Raw genomic sequence first — 19423 nt, 5'->3', positions numbered from 1 at the left:
CTTGCTGCCCGGTTCTAAGCCGGCTTAAGCGCTTCTGTGTAAACTTGAGAAGATGTTAGCCCCCGTCCTGCACTGGTATCCGGGATCATTGCTTTTCCTGAGGCCAAAATAATATCAATGATTTAAAGAACATGAAAATTGGAACTTGATATGTTACGACGTTAAAAATGACTATCGTATCGACATTTTGACTGATGAATTCAGACGATTCGAACTGTAGGGGAGACCCGCCCACATTCATCACTTTTTTAGAAAATAATTTTTTTCTGCTATGCTTGTCAACCTACAGTCAACATTTTCCCAGCAAAATGTACCTACACATTTAGGACATCAAGCAATATTTTGATATTTTTTTAGCCTATCAGTTATAGACATAATTCAAAGAACAATGACCTTGGTCAGATATGGCGAACCTGTACGACCCCGGTACAGCTTCGCCATCCCCCGGTTCTGGTTCGCCAAGCATTGAAAACCACTTTTAAAAAGATCAGAAGAGCCATTCTGATTTAAGAATATGTTTAATACTCATCAGCTATTGGTATAAGAAAATTTAATACAGGTAACTCATATTAAGTTTGTCTGATCATTTTATATTGTATTTCGAAAGATCGACACTGAATGTCAGCTTTTCTGATTGCCTTTTAGTCCCTCCGCATGAGACGGGTTGATCAAGTTTAATTTTTACTGATTGTCTCTCTACAAAAGCCTGTTCATCTGTATAAACAAACTTGTTTAGTTGAACCTTTTGGAGTAATTTAACATCAAGATTATCATCGATGATTTTTAGCCCCGACGCAACATAGTTTGTTTTCCCACTTCTTTTCCCATCGATTCCGGTGAGAATGAAATCACCGACTGTAATCTCTCCAGATATTTCAGTTTCAGCCTCGACATCGCCAGTATTCAGACTCTCGTCGCTGCAACAATCAGAAACAACTACAAAATCTTCAGAGCTGCTTTCCTACTCAACTGCTTCGCGATACAGCTTCCTTTTCGGTAATTTATATTGCTTTGCAACTGTTTTGCTTAGTTTCTTCATTTCTAGCACTTATTGTTTCTTGTTTTTCTTTTCCACCTCTTGTTGAATTCTTTCCTTTACTGGAGTATCTGTTAGGATTTCTGTTTTCTTTCTATTTGCAGTTCTTCTTTTCTGCTCCCTGGGGGATCCTTTCGGCAATGGGAAAAGATCTATAATTTCTGAATAGCTATCGTTAACAGAACCAGATATTGTAACAGGCAGCTGTTCTGGACTCGAGTCTCTCAGGGGTGGTTCACTTGCACATGGTGCTTCTAAATATCGCGCAGAGTTACTTTCTGAGCTGAAAGGGGCCAGTGGTGGTACTTCTGGTCTATCGGAAACGGATGAACTTAGGTATTCATGGTCTTGAAAAATTTCTGGGTTGAATGGATGAATTCCTGTGCAGCGGAACCCGCTGATTATGCTTTCTTGAGTAACAGCCTTGAAGTAAGATTAGCCAAGAATTTTTTCGATATTAGCAATGGCTATGGTTTCGCATTTGCTTCTGCCCATAAAAGCTGCGGCTTCTTGATTGTAGTATGTCTTAATCGGAAACATAACAGAGCGATCAAAAGGCTTCAATTTATGAGTCGTATGTGGGGGCACGGTCAAAAGATGAACACCATTTTTCTTAGCCAGTTCAAGCAGATCGCCAGAATATCTGGTAATATGGTTGTCGAAAAAAAAAGAAGCACAGGTTTTGTTTTTGTTGGTTTTACATGACCAATAAAGTGATTCAGCCAAATGACAAATAGCTCAGTCGTCCTCCATACTGAATCTTTTTCATTTCCAAACCCAATGGTCCCTGGTGGAGCTCGCTTTAGTAGGATATCAGGGCACGTTTTTCTGGGAAAAATCATCATTGGAGGAACTGTATTTCCAATAGCGCTAACACAGATACAAAGCGGGATATTCTGCCCTCTTTCGCCAGACGTTACCTTTCCGACTTGCCTTTGGCCCTTTTCAGTAATGACAGTGCCTGGCTTGTGAACAGTCGATAATCCTGTCTCATCGACGTTCCAAATATTTTCTTGGCTAAAGCAGTGACGATCGTATAGAGTCTGAAGATTGTTAAAGAACTGCTGAACTGTTAATCGGTTGAAGGCAGTAGCCCTTCCCAGACTGGTAGCTTCTGCCTGTCGGATTGTAAGCTCGGGGTGTCGCTGCATAAACACCCGATACCAATCCTCTCCCGCAGCTTGATTTTTCTCACCACATGTCCATGAATCTGGAATTTTAAGCTGCTTCGGCGTGGCGTATTTGTAACAAAGTTGACGTAGCTCGAGTCGTGATAGTCCATAATGCATATGGCATATTATTTGCAGGTATTTGACAAGAGCCCATTCTTGTTCGTCGGTAAAAATTCTACGAGTGGCGTATCGTCGTGAAAAAAAAGAGAGAGGCAAACTTCTAACCTCCAGGCCGTTCTTGATGATTCTTTTCACATAATCTCGTAAGGTTGCACGAGGAATCTGGTATTTTCTCGAAGCTGTTGCCTTTGGAAGTTGATTCTCAATAACTTCTAGCACAGCTTCACGAAGCAGTTCTGGTTCAGTCGTACCTTTTTTTCCTTTCTGTAGCAGGCTTTGGTGTTCGCATGATGTCTGAAAACAAAAGAAAATGTACTATTAATAAAATACAGAATAGTGCACCAATATGCTTGATGTAACATTGAAGACTTTTGCAGAAGAAGTTTAGCCTACATGTCCAGTCTTAAATTTTTCAATGTTTTCAACCTTGTCTTTTGTCATGATGTATAACCTACTTATTTTGGCAATGAAACAACATTGACTGCTTCAATCTTTTAGAATATGTTAGTTGGATTCCTCTGTTTGTTTTTATCAGAAATATGATGTGTTTTGAACTTGAAAGATCAAATAAAATTTCAAGAGGTCTTTTTTACGTAGTAACCTCAAGGTAATACGTTTTGCCTCAATATTCTTTGTCGAATGTTACATCAACATAACAAACTCTTAAATTTCGAATCAATGTCGCAACTTCTGGGCATGCAAATCGACTCGATCCAATTGTTTTTATCCTATTATTATTGCCAGTAACAACTCTTCATTTAGATGGGCTAGTAAAATACAGAATATTACAAGTAAAATGCACAATATTTCTGAAAAATACAGAGCTAGTAAAATACAGAACAGTACAACAACACATAACAAAATACTACAATGAAAACAAAATGAAAGCTCACCAGCCCAGGTTCGCCAGCCATGGTTCGCCATACCCTAGCCTGGCGAACCTGAGCAGGAAATTTGTGGCGAACGTGGGCAGAGGGTCATCTACATGAAGTTTTGATCTAATATGTAATTCTTGATAGATGGTGCCAAATGATTTTGAGGAGAGTGGTAGCATAAACTGAGAGATATATTAGGTAACAGACAATTACCAAATCTTTTAAAATAGCTCTTGAATAGCTTTTTTTCTAAGACATAAAATATAGCATTCTGCAGGAAAAAGATATACCAATTATTAAAAAAATTTACTTACAGCTGAAGGCGAATTCTCTGCACTAATAAAGTATCGCTATTAGATGGCTCTTCCATTGGCAAAGTTTCCTGGGTTTTGAACGCTATGTGTTCGAGTAATTTTGAAATGACGAACCTGGGCTGTGGTGAAGGTGAGCTGGTCTCCCTACTTATTAGGAGTTTCAGAAACTCATATCCCAGGGTTAGTAAGCATGAAAGTAAGTAATATAGACTTTTTTTTACTCAGACAGGAAGAATGGGGTACATAGACAGGGAGTAGGGCTCATGATGAATAAGGAATAAGCTGCTAAGTCTTGTTTAGGCTGGCAAGGTATTAATAATAGAATAATAATTACTCATTTCATGATTAAAAAGTTCAGGGTATCAGTTATAGTAGTATACGCCCCTATAGAACCGACTGACGGAGATACTAGTGACTCAGATGAGTTTTACTTACAGTTACAGGAGCAAATAGATAGGGTCCCAGGTAGAAATATGATGTTATTACTGGGATATTTTAACGCCCAGGTCGGTAGAAATAGGAATAGATGGTATCCTAGCCTAGGTAAATTTGATGTAGGAAAAGAAAACAGTAATGGATTCAGACTTTTGCAATTTTGTAGGTATAACAATCTAGTTATAACCAATACGGTGTTTGATCATAAAATGGCCAATAAGTTAACATGGTATTCACGTGATGATAGGACAGCAAACCTTATTGATTATGTAAAAAACAATTTTTTTTTAGCTGAAAGTAAGGAGCGACATTAAAACTTAAAACGCACAGAAATTATTCCGTATATGAAAGGGGCTGTTCCCTCCTCAACGCCTCGCGCTTGCTAAAGTTTTTTATTGTTTTAAAAAATAAAGTTTCGAGACGGAGTCTTTCATTTGCAGCCATGATTATATTATCACCTAATTTATATTAATCTTAAAAAAAATTAATACAGAAGTAAAGGACGAAGTTGAGATAACGAACGCAAATTATTGCTTTGCTGATTACACAAGACATTTCTACAAACTAGCTGAAATAGACTGAGTTACTATACTTTGCAAGATTTGTAGAATTCTAAAAACTTACACTATACTGAAAACACGGAACCAGCCCTAAACGACAACCCTAAGCCAACCCTAACTTTGAGTATGCAATAGTTATTCTGTAAACAACACAAGGAAGCTCAATTTACAGTAAATTGCTATTACTTAGAATTCTACAGATATTGGAAAGGAAAATATCACAAGTCAGTGTATTTGAACTAGTTTTGGAGATGCATCTTGAATTATCAGCTTAGCAATAGCTTTCGTATGTTTTAGTTTCAATTTTGCTCCATACTTCCGTAAGAAAAACTTTGCTTTTAAGTGAATTTTGGCTCTTCTTTTAATGTGTACAAATAAACTTTACAAAAATATATTTACTTAACTTGTACGATGAAACTAAAGAAGTCAAAATTATTTTTTTTTTTGCCGTTATATATAGGTTTGATTTCTGACATCCTTTAATTTTCGCATAAGATATGTGCAGGTTGTCGAGCAATTCAAGGGTATGACGTGTTCCGCATTTTCGCTATGTTTAAGAATTTGTAAGAAAAATTAAATTTTGCCATAAAAATTGAAATAAATAAATGCCATTTTATTCATTACATAGTTACTTTTCCTAAGCGTGTTCTTTAATTTTTCACTTACTAAGGGAGAGGGAAAGGGAGTATACAAGATAGAGGACTGCGAACTTTCAATTAAGGATGTAGCCATGGTGATTGTAATAGTACCCTTGTAATGCTTCTCAGCTTTTTCACCCCTGAAGTGGTACCGAAAACTACCGTACGGTGACATGGCTCTTTGCGGCTGAGTTATGAAGACGAATTAATATGAAATAGCAGCTTAAAAGACTATGACCGTTTTTTAAGATGGGAGGGGGGACTCAAAACCTCATAATTCAGGATTTTAGGCCATAAAAATTGATTCATGCTATTAAAGTTTAGTTTTCCCGATATTTTTATCCTCTTTGGGGAAAAATTATATTTTGCAACCATCTGACGATCTATGAATAAAGACATAACTTACTGTGTCACTCACATCGCACTCCAAGGCTTAAGCTGCATAATCCAGTGCCATTTCACAATATGAAGAGGGATTTACCTCTGTTTAAAGTTTTAGACAGGTAAACATTGATTGGCTACCTTAGAATTTGCATTTCCTTGCCCTTTCACCCTCTTTGGACAAAAATCGATGGTTAGTGGAACAAAATGATAGAAAACTCTACTTTTCTGTGGCACAATATCTTTGTTCGAGGTACGGGTCTAAATTCGCCCTTTGTGGAGCTTTTGACCATGAAAATTTCAATGGTTGACTTTTTATTTCGATCCGACGTCATTTCCAAGGGGTTAAAGGCTCTTTTTTATTTCCTATAAATTTGTTTCTTCAACAAAGTCTGACCATTAATAAAATATAATTCCAGTGCCACAATCCTGTCAGTTTGTTACAAAAACTGGAATGCATATATAATCAATCAATCAATCAGTCAATTTATTCAACCAATAAATTTACGACAAAAACACCAACATATGGTGGCCAGGCTTCTGGCCAGGAAAAAAAAAACAGGGAAAAAATAGAAATGACACAAATACTAAAAAAAGAGAAGAAAAGTATTTTCGATACAATGCATTTCAACCTTTCAAAGACTCAACAAACACACACACACACACACACACACACACACACACACACACACACACACACACACACACACACACACACACACACACACACACACACACACACACACACACACACACACACACATACACACACACACACACACACACACACACACACACACAAATATAAACATACACAAACAAATACACAAACAAAAACACAAACACACACAAAAAAATAAACAAACACACATACACAAACATACACACACACAAAAACAAAAATAACAACAATAACACACACAAACACACACACGCACAAAACCCACACACGAACACAAAAATATACACACACACACACACACACATACATACGCACAAAATATACACATAAACTTGAAAAATCAAGACATTAAAAACTTCTTAAAATTTTTTTTAAACTACCAAACGAGTGACTTTCTTGAGCTGACTCATGTAGGCTATTCCAAACAATATGAAAAACAGTTAATGGATTAATGTAAGACCTCACCGATGGAGTAAATAAAATATTAATATTCCTTGAATTGCAAAGATGATACGAAGACCTATTAGTGACGAAAGAAGGAGTAGTTTGAAGGGCTGTGGGAACATCACCATGAATTTGATGAAAAGTGAAAGACGCGCACGAAAGAATGTAGAGAGACTGCAAATCAAGTATGGGCTAGTTGGGTTAGTTGTAGAACAATGCCCTGGGGGCATATAAGGTTTTTTATAGAAGGTGTTATCGTAGAAACTTCAAAAAAGGCTCATTCGATTGTAAATTTAAAGGACTAGTGCCCTTTTTAATAGTCGATTGGAGGGCATTGGAGGGATTGGAGGGATTGGAAGTGATTGGAGGGCAACCAACCCCCCTTTCACGTCCACTTTTTTCCCAAACACATCCAATCAAAATTTTGAGATATCAATTCTATTCAACGTAGTTTTAAGTTCTGGAAATTAGGTGTTTGAGGATGACAACCCCCCCCCCCACAGCCCTCAGGGCAAGGGTGTTCAGTTATGCCCTGGGGACATATAAGGTTTTTATAGAAAGTGTTATCGTAGAAACTCCAAAAAGGGCTCATTCGATTGGAAATTGAAATTGCTAGTGCCCTTTTTAACAGTCGAGAGTGATTGGAATGCAACTAACACACCTTCCACGCCCAACATTTTCCCAAACACATCCAATAAAAAGCTTAAGATAGTCATTTTTTTCCACGTAATTCAAAGTTCAGGAAATTATACCTTTGAGCAGCAGACTCCCCCCACAGTCTTCAGGGCAAGGGTTATAAGTTATGCCCTGGGGCATATAAGGTTTTTATTGAAATTTTTGTCGTAGAAACTTGAAAAAGAGCTCATTCGATTGGAACTTCAAAGGGCTAGTGCCTTTTTTAATAGGCGAAAATGATTTGAGGGCAACTAGCCCCCCTCTCACGCCCACCTTTTCCCCAAACACATCCAATCAAAATTTTTAGATAGCCATTTTATTCAACATAGTTGAAAGTCTTAGAAACTAGGTCTTTAAGGATGACAACCCCTCCTCCCCACAACCCTCAGGGCAAGGGCTGTAAGCCATGCCCTGGGGGCATATAAGGTTTTTAAAGGACGCTTTGTCGCAGACAAATCAAAAGGACTCATCCAATTGAAAATTGAAAGGGAAAGTCCCTTTTTTAATAGTTGAAAGTGATTGGAGAGCGACTAAAGCCCCTCTCACGCCCACCATTTTCCCAAACACATCCAATCAAAATTTGAGATATCTATTTTGTTCAACATAGTTGACAGTTCTTGAAATTAAGTATTTTATGATGATAACCCCCTCAGAGCCCTCAGTGCAAGGGTTGTAAGTTATGCCCTGGGGGCATATAAGGTTTATATAGAAAGTTGTTGTAGAAACTTCAAAGGGGCTCATTTGATTGGAAATTGAAATTGCCCTTTTTAATAGTCGAAAGTGAGTGGAGAGTAATTACCCCCTGCCCCTCTTACGCCCATTATTTCCCCAAAAACATTCAATCAAAGTTTAGAAATAACCATTTTGTTCAAAGTAGTTGATAGTTCTGAAAATTATGTACTTAAGGATGACAAACCCCCCAGAGCCCCAAGGGAAATGTTTGTAAATTATGCCCTGGGAGCATATAAGGTTTTCATAGATAGAGTTGTCGTAAAACTTCGAAAGGGGCTCATTCAATTGGAAATTGGGAGGGTTAGTGCCCGCTTTAATAGTCAAAAGAGATTGGAAGGCTTGAAATTTTTATAGTGAAGATCGATATGGGTATAATGTATTATTTTTTGTTGTTGTTGTTGTTTAGACCAGGGCACTTTGCATCGAAGGAGATGTCGTGGGAACTTTGAAAAGGGCTCATTCAATTGAAAATAGAAAGGGCTTATGCCCTTTTTAATAGTCGAAAGAGATTGGAGGGCAACTAATCCCTCTCCCACGCCCACCCTCCCACGGCCACCCTCTCATTTTCCCATTATTTTTAAAAACTAAATGTTGCCTTAAGATTAAGTCAAAATGCAATGTGTTAATGCCAATTCCCAATAAGGCATCCCATTAGTATCCCAAGAACGACTGAGGGTATTTTGTTCAAACTTTCGGGGCTACTTCTGCTCTTAAAATTTAACCAAATCAAAATAACTTAAGTGTATCCAAGCTATCAAAGAAAATAAACAGATTTTTTTGCGAATGGTATCAAGTTTTCCATTTCAGGTCAGCTAGAGGAGATATGAAACTAAATTAAATTAAACGAAATTTGTGTCCAGATTTTAGAAGGGTGTACGTTGTTAAAAATGGCTGAAAATTTTTCTCCAGCATAAAAATAGCAGGCCAAACTATAGGCCAGAACAAAATTTGCACTTTACTGAAAAATACAAATGAATGTGCATTGTCAGTTTAATATACATATACTGATATTTAGTAATCAAAATGTTGATATTATTTGATCTATTAAAGTTATAAAATTAAAAACATTTATAATATTTTAGTAAAGTGCAAATTTTGTTCTGGTCTTGAGAAGGCATAGGGGTTTTGAGCCCAACTTATATTATTACGTATATGAGGGGTGTTGCCCCCTCCTCAACACCTCGCTCTTTACGCTAAAGTTTAAATTTTGTCCCAATTCTTTAAAACCGACTCCTGAAACTCAAGGGTCGTTTAATTAGAACAATAAGTAACTTTTTTTTATAGTGCCAAAAAACTGTAACGTTTTTCGACTATTAAAAAGGGAACTAGCTCTTTCAATTTCCAATCGAATGAGCCCTTTTTTGGGTTTCTTCGACAACGCTTTCTATAAAAACCTTAGTTTCCTCCAGGGCATATATTACAATCCTTACCCTGAGGGCTGTGAGGGGGTTGTAATCCTCAAAGACCTAATTTCCAGAACATTCAACTACGTTAAACAAAATGGCTACATCAAAATTTTGATTGCATGTGTTTGGGGATATGGTGGGCGTGAGAGGGGCGTTAGTTGCTCTCCAATCACTTTCGGCTATTAAAAAAATGCACTAGCTCATTCAATTTCCAATCGAAGCTATTTTGAAGTTTCTACGACAACCCTTTCAATAAAAACCTTGTATACCCCCAGGGCATAACTTACAACCCTTGCCCTGAGGGCTGGGAAGGGGGGTTGTCTTCCTCCAGGACTTCCAATTACGTTGAAGAAAATTGCTATCTCAAAATTTTTCTTGCATGTGTTTGGGGAAATAGTTGGCGTGAGAGGGGGGTTAGTTGCCCTCCAGTCACTTCCAACTATTAAAAAGGGCACTAGCCCTTTCAATTTCCAATCGAATGAGCCGTTTTTGAAGTTTCTAAGACAACTCTTTCTATAAAGAGAACCTTATATACTCCCAGGGCATAACTTACAACCCTTGCCATGAGGCCTGTGAGGGGAGTGTCATCCTCAAAAACATAATTTCCGGACTTTTTAACTACGTAAAACAAAATGGCTATCTCAATATTTTGATTGGATGTGTTTGGGAAAATGGTGGGTGTAAGAGGGGTGTTAGTTATACTCCGATCACTTTCTACTATTTAAAAGGGCACAAAATCAAATGAGTCCTATTTGAAGTTTCTACAATATCACTATCTATAAAAACCTTGTATGCCCCCATGACAAAGTTTTGTCATATTTTTTTTTAAACATCGCGATTTCTCGTTTTTCTCGATTGTTACAAATTTATGGTGTTTTGCATTTAGTCAGGCAAAATGGTTGCCTATAGCTATAGCTGTAGCTGTGCAAATAGCCGTAACTACAAAATAATTTCACCGATTTATTCAAACGAATTTCGTTTGTTTTCAACTTTCAACTTCAGATTGTTTATAAAGATAAATGTTTTAGATAAGTGGTTAAAAACTACTGATACAAGAATAAATCTTATAAAAATCTTTTAATTACTTTAAAAAATTGTACTTATGGCATTGTCATTAATTTCTAAATAGTAATAGTTTATGCTCCAGCAAATCCTTTCCCATGGCCCTGTAATTAAACAGTTAATGTAATGGTAACGACCAAGAATTCTTTCCACATGCTGTATGGAAAAGATTTTTACTGAGTTCATTGGAGTATGATTTCAAGTTGATTAATTTCCAATCACAACTGATGTGTAGTTTGAACATGATTTAAGAGACATAAAGCTGGGCCAGTGAAAGCAAAGGGGTCAAAATCCTCTGGTCCTATAATTGGACCAGTAAACTACCCAATGAAGGCAAATATGAAAGGAAATATTGAGCAGCCATATATAAATCATGCATCAGGGAAATATTAAACAGTGAGTTTATCCAAAAACATCAAAAATCAAAGCGTGTATTTCATTCAATAGCTTCAAAGAACACCAGAAACAATGCTTTTAAGCTCTGAACGAAAAGAACTTTTCTTCATTCAGAACTCAAACATTTTTAAGAATTCCAATGTGGAATTGAGTAATGTGGCTTTAACTCGATAACTAGTAATGTAAAAATGTATTAGATAGTCCTTTGAAAAGTCTTGTGAAGGATTGTCAACGCAAACAACACGCAAAACTCATCAAACCAGAAAATAAGCCAATTTATAGGGTAATCTTTAGTCCTTGACACAATCAGGATCAAAAGATGGGAAGGTGTAAGGCGTGCAAATGGAAGGAAAAACGCCCGAGCACCCAATCCCGTCCTTCAGTACCAGCCAATGAGAACACGTCGAAGGAGGAAGCTTAAGAAGGCGCTTTGAGAAACATGCCACAGGCAGGGTTACCACCTGTGGCACGAAAGTACTGTTATAGCACTATTTCATCATGTGTACCACTGTAGCACGTACTCGGGGTTGCTAAAATAGTTTTAAAATAGCACGAAAGTGCTATTTTAGCATTACTATTTTAGCATTATTACAGTCAATTTTTTGACTATAGCATTGAAAATTGCTGTGTAGCACGCAAATTTGGGCAATTGTAGCACTTTAGGAACTGACCATGGTAGCAACCCTGTTGGGAAGAGATAATAGTACACTTTGGAGGCTACGGGCGTTTCTTCATTAACGTCCTGGGTACCTCTGGGTGCACAAAAAGATTTAAGGTGCAAAGCAAGTCTTTGAGCTACAACAATGTTTCCAAAGTTTTTACACAAGCCCCATTCCAAAGTTTTCCCAACATAGAGTACACTTCGTGTATTCTTTAGTTGGTTGAATCAGTTTTCAAAATTACCTTCTCCATCGATTTTTTAAATATCTTTATTGTAAAAAATTTACGCCGAAGGAAAAATATGGCAGAACATGTGGTAAAAATATAAAAATCTAAATAATTTGGGCAAAAGCAGTGATACTGGGATTAAACTAAATATTTAATGAAGTTATGCTGATAAGAGCTAAGCAGGAATTTTACCGTTTTATCCACTTTTCTGGTAAATTGAAACTGTATAATTACAAAATAAGAGTGGAAAATGCTAAAAATAAGGCCTTTCGTTTTGACTTGGACGGCACACACTTTCTGGTAGAAAAGGCACCCAGGAATATTAAATTTTCCCAAGCTGATTAAAGTGAACACTAGTCGGTCTTGCCAGAAGTAGAAAGTATAACTAAGTCGCAGGCACCGTCAAGAGGAGGGGAAATCCCTCTCCCCCGTATTTCTACATGTGTAAAGAAAAAAGAAGTATTTTCTTTGGATGTGGACCACTGTGTATTCCCCCCTTTCCCTCTTTTATCCCTTGATTCACATAAAACGAAGTGATTTCAGTTTAATAAATGTATCACTGCCTTTTACCGCATTTAAAATATTTTAATTCATTAGCGTCCCACCTTTTTATTAGAAAATAACCTCCTGTACGATATGTAAGACGATCCTTCACATCCATTGCATTTCAGTAGAAACGATAGAATACCACAAATACTGTGTTCATTCAATCTTCTCATTTGTATGGCCCTTATTACTAACCACTAGAATACTTTTAAAGCTCAATTATTCCAAAAATAATAAAAATCAGGGAAAAAAGAACTTTGATCATTACAAACTTTTTAACTAGCAATCCTTAATCCGTATATGAATGCAATTTTTGCAGACACCTCAATTTTTCAGAGTTTAATACCACAATTAACACATTTAACAACTACTAATTAAAAAGACTATTCACCTTTGTTTCATGTTTCTTAAAAAATTATTTATTCACCATTATTCACTTATTAGGAAAATTTTTAACTGTTAGGAAGTGCTATATCATTCCAACTTTTACATATAGGAGAGAGATGCGTCTCTTTTTCCAGCATGTCTCTATGGTAACGCTATTCGATAGGACACATCCAAGGTGATGCTAACCTGGAACAGAGAACAGGCTGAGACATCTATTGAAATTAAGTGGTTAAAACAGTGCCAGTTTTGAAATATAGCTGTTCAAAGAAAAACTAAATGCTTCTTTACGTATATGCATTTGTTTTTATCACTGATATGATAAAATGTAGTTTTCTATACAGAGTGTATTTATTTTTATCACTGGATCTATTAATCCTCGGTTTGGGTGGAACTATGTCATAAGCAGGGGCGTGATTTCGTCAAAATCCTGGGGGGAGGGAGGCAAAGGTGGACCAAATTGTTCTAAGATCAAGTGAACCTGACAGCGAAAAAAGGAAAAATGAGCCATGTAGTATCATAAGTGCAAAGAAATACTGAAGAAAACTGACCCATTTCTCTGAATTATGCAGGCTTTTCTTAGTTTAGACATGATTCTTGAACAAACTAAACTTCAGAAGGGGTGAGGGGCAAAATGGAGTCTGGTGATAAACTGGGGTCTGGAGGGGCAGTTGCCCCTTGCCTCAAAGTAAATTAGGCCATTTTTTGTAAGGAAAGAATTAAGAGAAATGGGAACTTCCTGGGATGGTGTAAAGAAAGAGACTTGGAAAAGAATAGGATGGGGAAGGAGCTTGTGAGCTCTGTTGGTCTCAGGCTGCTTGGTGCGGTGGTGAGTAGTGGTATTAGTAATCTATCAAAGTTTGGTGGATGATAAAACACAGTGTTTTTGTTGTTGTTTTTTTTTTTTTTTTTACTTTATTCGTTTTTTAAGGTTGCGTGGTAAAGTTTCTTGTGTTGTTTCATTAACTTCCTTTCTTTTGCCACATAAATTTGTTATATTTGTGAGCTATTTTTTTTTACCACTTTCGGTTGTTCAATCATTTCTGACTTTTGTCAGTATATGCACTTTCGGTGACAGTGCAACAGTACAACATTAAAATTCCCGTTGTGCATGTTCCCCCTTGTATATATAAAACAAAATAAACGGGTGATTGGAAACAGAAAATATTATAAAAAAAAATATTATACGAGAATTGATAGCAGTGGTAAGAACACTTGCTAGTGGCGGTGATAACTTGGGATTGAATCCTAGATATCGTGAATTTTTGTCTAAGAGATTAAAAACCTTTTATTCTTAGAGAAGACTAAATTTAAAGAAATAAATATTCATAGAAGAAAAATGAAAGTTGTTTTCAAAATGAACTAGATAGTAGAAAATAATTTTTTTCTAGATAGTTTATGAATATAATTGAAAACGAAGGACGGAACGTTAAGTAGCCTATCTTTATCGTCAACTACAAGTGAAAAAACGAGCAAAAGTAAGACTGAAAGGAGTGCTCTGCCAAAGAGGCAGAAGAAACTCGGACAAAAATAAATGAGATTTTTCTAAAATTTACCATAGCCTCCTGGGACCTGGTGTCCACGTCTGTGGACACCCCCATAAAATATTTTTTGTGCAAAGGCCTCGCCATCTAGCAAAGATTTCGTTGTTTCAACGTGCTTTTTGGACCTGGAAAGTCATCTACGATTTTTTTCAGAAGGTTTCTGCGACTGTTAGTGGTGTTTTTACAAACTAGAAAAGGCTAAAATAAGGAGATGAAAAAAAGCAAAGGTAAGAAAAAAGAAAAAAAAAAGAAAGTAGTGAGAACGAGTTCTGAGAAAAGTCAGGTGTACTCTCTTGATTGTAGACAGTGCTTAGATAGTTTTAAAAGCAGTTAGTTCGATAAGTGCCATCTTTTGGAACTTGGGAAACCTCCATGTCCACGTCTGTGGACAGGCGGTTCCAATCGAGTAAAAAGCTAGGGTTGATTTTTTGTAGTTCAAATCTTGATTCTAATGGGGATATCAGAGGCCAATGATTGTATTATTTACTAAATTGGCAACAACCTAGCCGCCACTCACCCATAAGAAATCGCCACCCCTGTAAAGTGTCCCCCCCCCCCCCCCATGGGTGTCCCAAAACCTTTTCTTACCTAAATTATAAAAAACATGTGTTCCCGTTTTTTCAAATAAAATAAAACAAAATCACAACCCGTAAGTCTGCTAAAAATTAAACGATTTTGTATATATTATTTTTTCATTGTTGAATATTTGGTTATTTTATTTGTTACCCTTTTTATCTTTTTATATTATGATCTTTAAAATATTTTATAGTTATGACCTATATTTATGACTTTTGTATTTTGTATTTTCTGACTGTTACCTGTCGTGTTTTCTTTACAGTTGTAACTATGTGTTGTTATTGTATTTTTTTTTTTACTAAGAAATGCAAATTGGGTCCACTAGGGTTTGTGATATTTATTTTGCCAATCACAATCAATCTATCTATCTATCTATCTATCTAGCTATTAGTTTCAAGCTTACTAAACCTGTTCCTTTATTGTAGTTTCCCTTGATAACGCCCTTGGAATGCTCGATGAGAGTGACCTGGACATCTCTGATTTAGATGATGATGAGGAATGGATAAAAAACCACTCCTTGTCGTCTTCAGACTCTGACGGTGAACCAGCTGTTGCAGCCATTCTGTCATCAAGCAGTTATGCTGTTCTTCCAAATGTTGAAAGTGAAGAATCTGATGACAACGCACCCTTAGCAACCCGTGCCAAACCCTTGAAGGCTGACAAAGTAGCAGCAACCTTGCCCTGGAGGAAGTCTAGGCGGTTCGATAATCATCGTGGCCCGGACGTGGGTCCTGCTCATTTCCAGGACCACGACAACTGTAGTAGAGAACAATTCTTTTTGAAATATTACCCGGAGATATTCTTCAAACATATAGCTGTCCGCATGAATTACAACTATCAGTTGACCCAACACAAAATCTTGAATGTAACTCCAGACGAGCTGAAAATGTTTGTTTTCATTGTCATCCTTATAAGGTACCTTAAGTTTCCTCGGATCCACACGCACTGATCTGCGAAGTTCAGGGTGGAAGACATATCGCAAAAGATGAGTCGAGACAGATTCTTCACAACCTGGTCGAATCTGAAGTTCGTTGTTGATTCGGAAATCTCAGACGAAGAAAAAAAAAAAATAGGCTTTGGAAGGTGCAGCCGATCCTTGACGACTTCAGGAATATCTGTCTCGAGTTGCCACGGGACAGGAACTGTTCAATTGACGAACAGATGATACCCTTCCAGGGTATGTCGACTCTCAAGCAATATGTCCCTAACAAGCCCAATCCGGTTGGATTAAAGAATTTTGTCCTTGCCAGCTCCTTAGGGCTGATACTTGATTTTCAAATCTACCAGGGAGCCACCACCCTGGGAGAACAGCTGGTAGCACATGGCTTGTCAGCTGGGATCGTACTGCGCTTGTCTGAGACCCTACCAAAAGGTAGATACCTCTATTTTGACCGATTCTTCTCGTCTGTTAAGCTCCTCGACATGCTGGCTGAAAGAAAAATAAATGCGACCGGAACTATCATGAAGAACCGTTTGGGTGCCAACGGCCCAACGCTTTTTACCGAAACAGAAATGAAAAGAAAGGGCAGAGGAACCTCTGTCATGTCTGTGCGCTCAGATAGAAAAGTAGCCGTGACCCAGTGGTATGATAACAAAGTGGTTCTCCTGTCTTCAAACTGCAAAGGTATAGAAGAGGAGAAAGAGGTCAAACGATATGATAAGCGCCAGGGGTCTTACGTGCAGGTCAAATGTCCACAAGTAGTCTCCGACTACAACACCTACATGGTTGGGGTCGACCTTGTGGACCGCATGGTCAGCTATTACCGGTTTGAGACGCGTACTAAAAAATGGACTGTGCGTCTGTTTCATCATTTTGTGGATACTGCACTAGCCAATGCATTTCATGAGCTGAACTGCCATGGCCCAGAAGTTTCTGGTGATCTCAAACAGCTCATTGATCTTCGTTTCAACATGGCCGAGTTTATGCTCAATTCTGGAAGCTCGGAGTCACGAGGTCAAGAAAATAGCAACGAAGAGCCGTTGGGTGAAACTCAACACCGTGTTTTGAGTGTGAAAAAGAGGCCAATCCCTCCACTATATGCCAGAGCTGCACTGCATCTACCAGAATTTTGTGACTTGGCGAATGCAGCCTGGTGCAGAAGGCCTGGATGCTGCAAAAGGTCAAGATGGATGTGCTCGCAGTGTAAAATCATTCTCTGCTTGACACGAGACAACAACTGCTTCAAGAAATTTCATGAAGAGTAATGTTTTTTTTTCAACGTTTTGACAAATCTCTTTTAATAGACGAGACAGATTTTTACTATACTCTTAGCTAGATAGGGACCCAAGGTCCACACATGTGGACAGCCTCCAGACGAAGGGAGGGGGGTTCAACTTTTTTATTTAGTTGATAAATGGTCAAAATGATTTTTTTTAAGTCAACTACATAGAAATGAATATAATCAGAAAAGTATTTCTATGGTCAGGTCTCAGGAGGAATAGAGTTCGTTCTGGAACAAATGGACTAAACTTTCTTGCATTCTTGTATAAGTTTTCTAATTCAAGTGGTTCAATTCCTCTGTCCCCTCTTTGCAGGCATTGTAATATGAATAATGAAACAATTGACCATTGCCTATTTGAATGTAATATGCTGACGTCTGAAACACCACAAAATCTCAATATCAGCCAAGAGCCTAGCCAACTATACCTGCACACAGAGCATAGAAATCGACATCTACCATCTCATAATTGAACTCCTAGAGTCAAAAGATCTACTGACTGATATATGAAAATTTCCATTAAAAATTAGGCAATATATGGCAACAAGCCAATAGCCCTGTAGCCCACAGAGCGAAGCAAAAGGAAAAGGGCTAAATAGTACTACTGAAAAGCCTACCTGCTGTTAAATAGAAGAAGAAGAAGAAGAAGAGATTTGCGACGCTGAACGTTAACGGGATGAAACAGGAAAAACGACAGAGTTTAGTTTTAGATTTTATATAAAGATGAGAATTGATATACTGTGTCTCCAAGAATCAGATACAGTAAAGATAAGAAATATTGAAACACAGGAATTCCACTACATTGCTGGAGGACACCGACCTTACACAGCATACATAGTGAACGAAAGATTTAAGGATATTAGAGGAACACTGTGTTTTCAAGAGGATGGTGAAGTCAGAAGCATTTACTGGAAAGGAGTGGTTTTGTAAATGTGCATTTGCCTTCAGGCACAAATAAAGCAAGAGAAAGACAGTTGGTAATACAAAACTCTCTTCCCCGATATTTAAGAACTGGCCCGCTTTTGCTATTGGGCGACTTTAACTGTGTTTTAGAAGAAAAAGACATTTTGAGTTCGAGCCGAAATAATATTAAAAGGAAGATTACCATCGAATAAAAAGAAGTGGTAAAAACATGGAAACTCGTAGATGTTTGGCAAGACATCGGAATGGAGAGGGGTTTCACGAGAATATAAAAAAGGAGCAGCACGAGGATCAACAGGGTGTATGGTTGGAAAGATGGAATGGAAAAAATAAAAAATATAGAAAATATGGCGGTGCCTTTCTCCGACCACTGTGCACTACTGGTAGGTATAATGCTAGAGGATACGGAATATATTTCACTACCCATGAAGCGACCTTTTTGGCCAATGGATTTACTTCCCTCCAGGGAATTGATAAAGAAGAAATAAAAAAATAAGTAAGAAGGCTTCTTGTCAGTTACCAAGAATCGAGTCACCTAGTGCAATTTTGGTTGAATTTTGAAAGAAAAATAGGATTCTTCCTGCGCGATAAAGAAAAAGAGTCGGAACGCCAAAGAAACGCACATAAAAGGCACTTGTACAGAGTGTTAAACGACTTATAGAAAGAAGTAGAAGAGGGAGAGTCCGTATGGCTCGAATATGAGCAAATTAAGAGAGCAATAAAAGATCTCGAGTTCGGAGAGTATGAGAAACGGAAAACTCGGAATCTAATGGCAGAAATGTTTGCATCGGACCAGGTAAACCTAGCTTCTGTAGTTAAAGCAAGAAGAAAAAGAGAGGAAAATAGCCTGAGGAAAGTAAAAAGGGAAGATGGAAAAGTAGTAGAAGAGCAAAAAGAAGTGGGTGAAGCAGTGACAGAGTGGTTCAAGGGGTTGTTTAAAAGAAAGGAGACGCATGGTGAAGAGGGCCAAAATTATTTTAAAGAATACCGAACGAGCCATATGGTAAGCGAGGAAGAAAACGAAAATTTAAGGAGCCCTGTCTTGAAAGAAGAAATTGAACTAGTTTTAAGGAAAGCTAGAAAGAAAAAATCCCCCGGTATAGACAGGCTGAGCTACGAGTTTTATTTGGAACTATGAGAAGAAATGGGGGATTTTTACGAAAAAGTCGTTAACGCTTTTATTACTGAGGGGTACCTGGAAGAGGAGGCAGTAATATCCCTTGTGCACAAAAAGAGGGAACGATCTTATCTACGCAACTGGAGACCCATCTCCTTGCTTCGCTGCGACTACAAGATTGCTTCCCTAGTGCTAACAAAAAGACTAGGAAAAATACTGCCACATATACTAGGAAGCTACCTGTTCGGGGGGATAAAAGGAAGAAAAGTACAGCATATTTTGAGCGTTCTAAGAGATGTA

At 37.6% G+C, this 19423-nt stretch overlaps 1 protein-coding gene across 1 annotated transcript in view; it reads right to left on the bottom strand.

The window, feature by feature from the left end:
• Nucleotides 1-12794, bottom strand: part of LOC148949834 (RAS guanyl-releasing protein 2-A-like) — a 290916-nt gene extending 278122 nt beyond the window's left edge. Inside the window, exon 1 of the mRNA XM_089091320.1 lies at nt 12754-12794. The gene's annotated coding sequence lies outside the window, so the exon portion shown is untranslated. The remainder of the gene's footprint in view (nt 1-12753) is intronic.
• Nucleotides 12795-19423: the final 6629 nt, after the last annotated feature.

The sequence above is a fragment of the Artemia sp. Qi Xiang Cuo genome, chromosome 7, assembly GCF_049724085.1.
Source record: "Artemia sp. Qi Xiang Cuo chromosome 7, ASM4972408v1, whole genome shotgun sequence".
Classification (NCBI taxonomy): Eukaryota; Metazoa; Arthropoda; class Branchiopoda; order Anostraca; family Artemiidae; genus Artemia; species Artemia sp. Qi Xiang Cuo.
The sequence above is the reverse complement of the archived record's forward strand: the minus strand, read 5'-3'. Positions and strand labels throughout refer to the sequence as shown.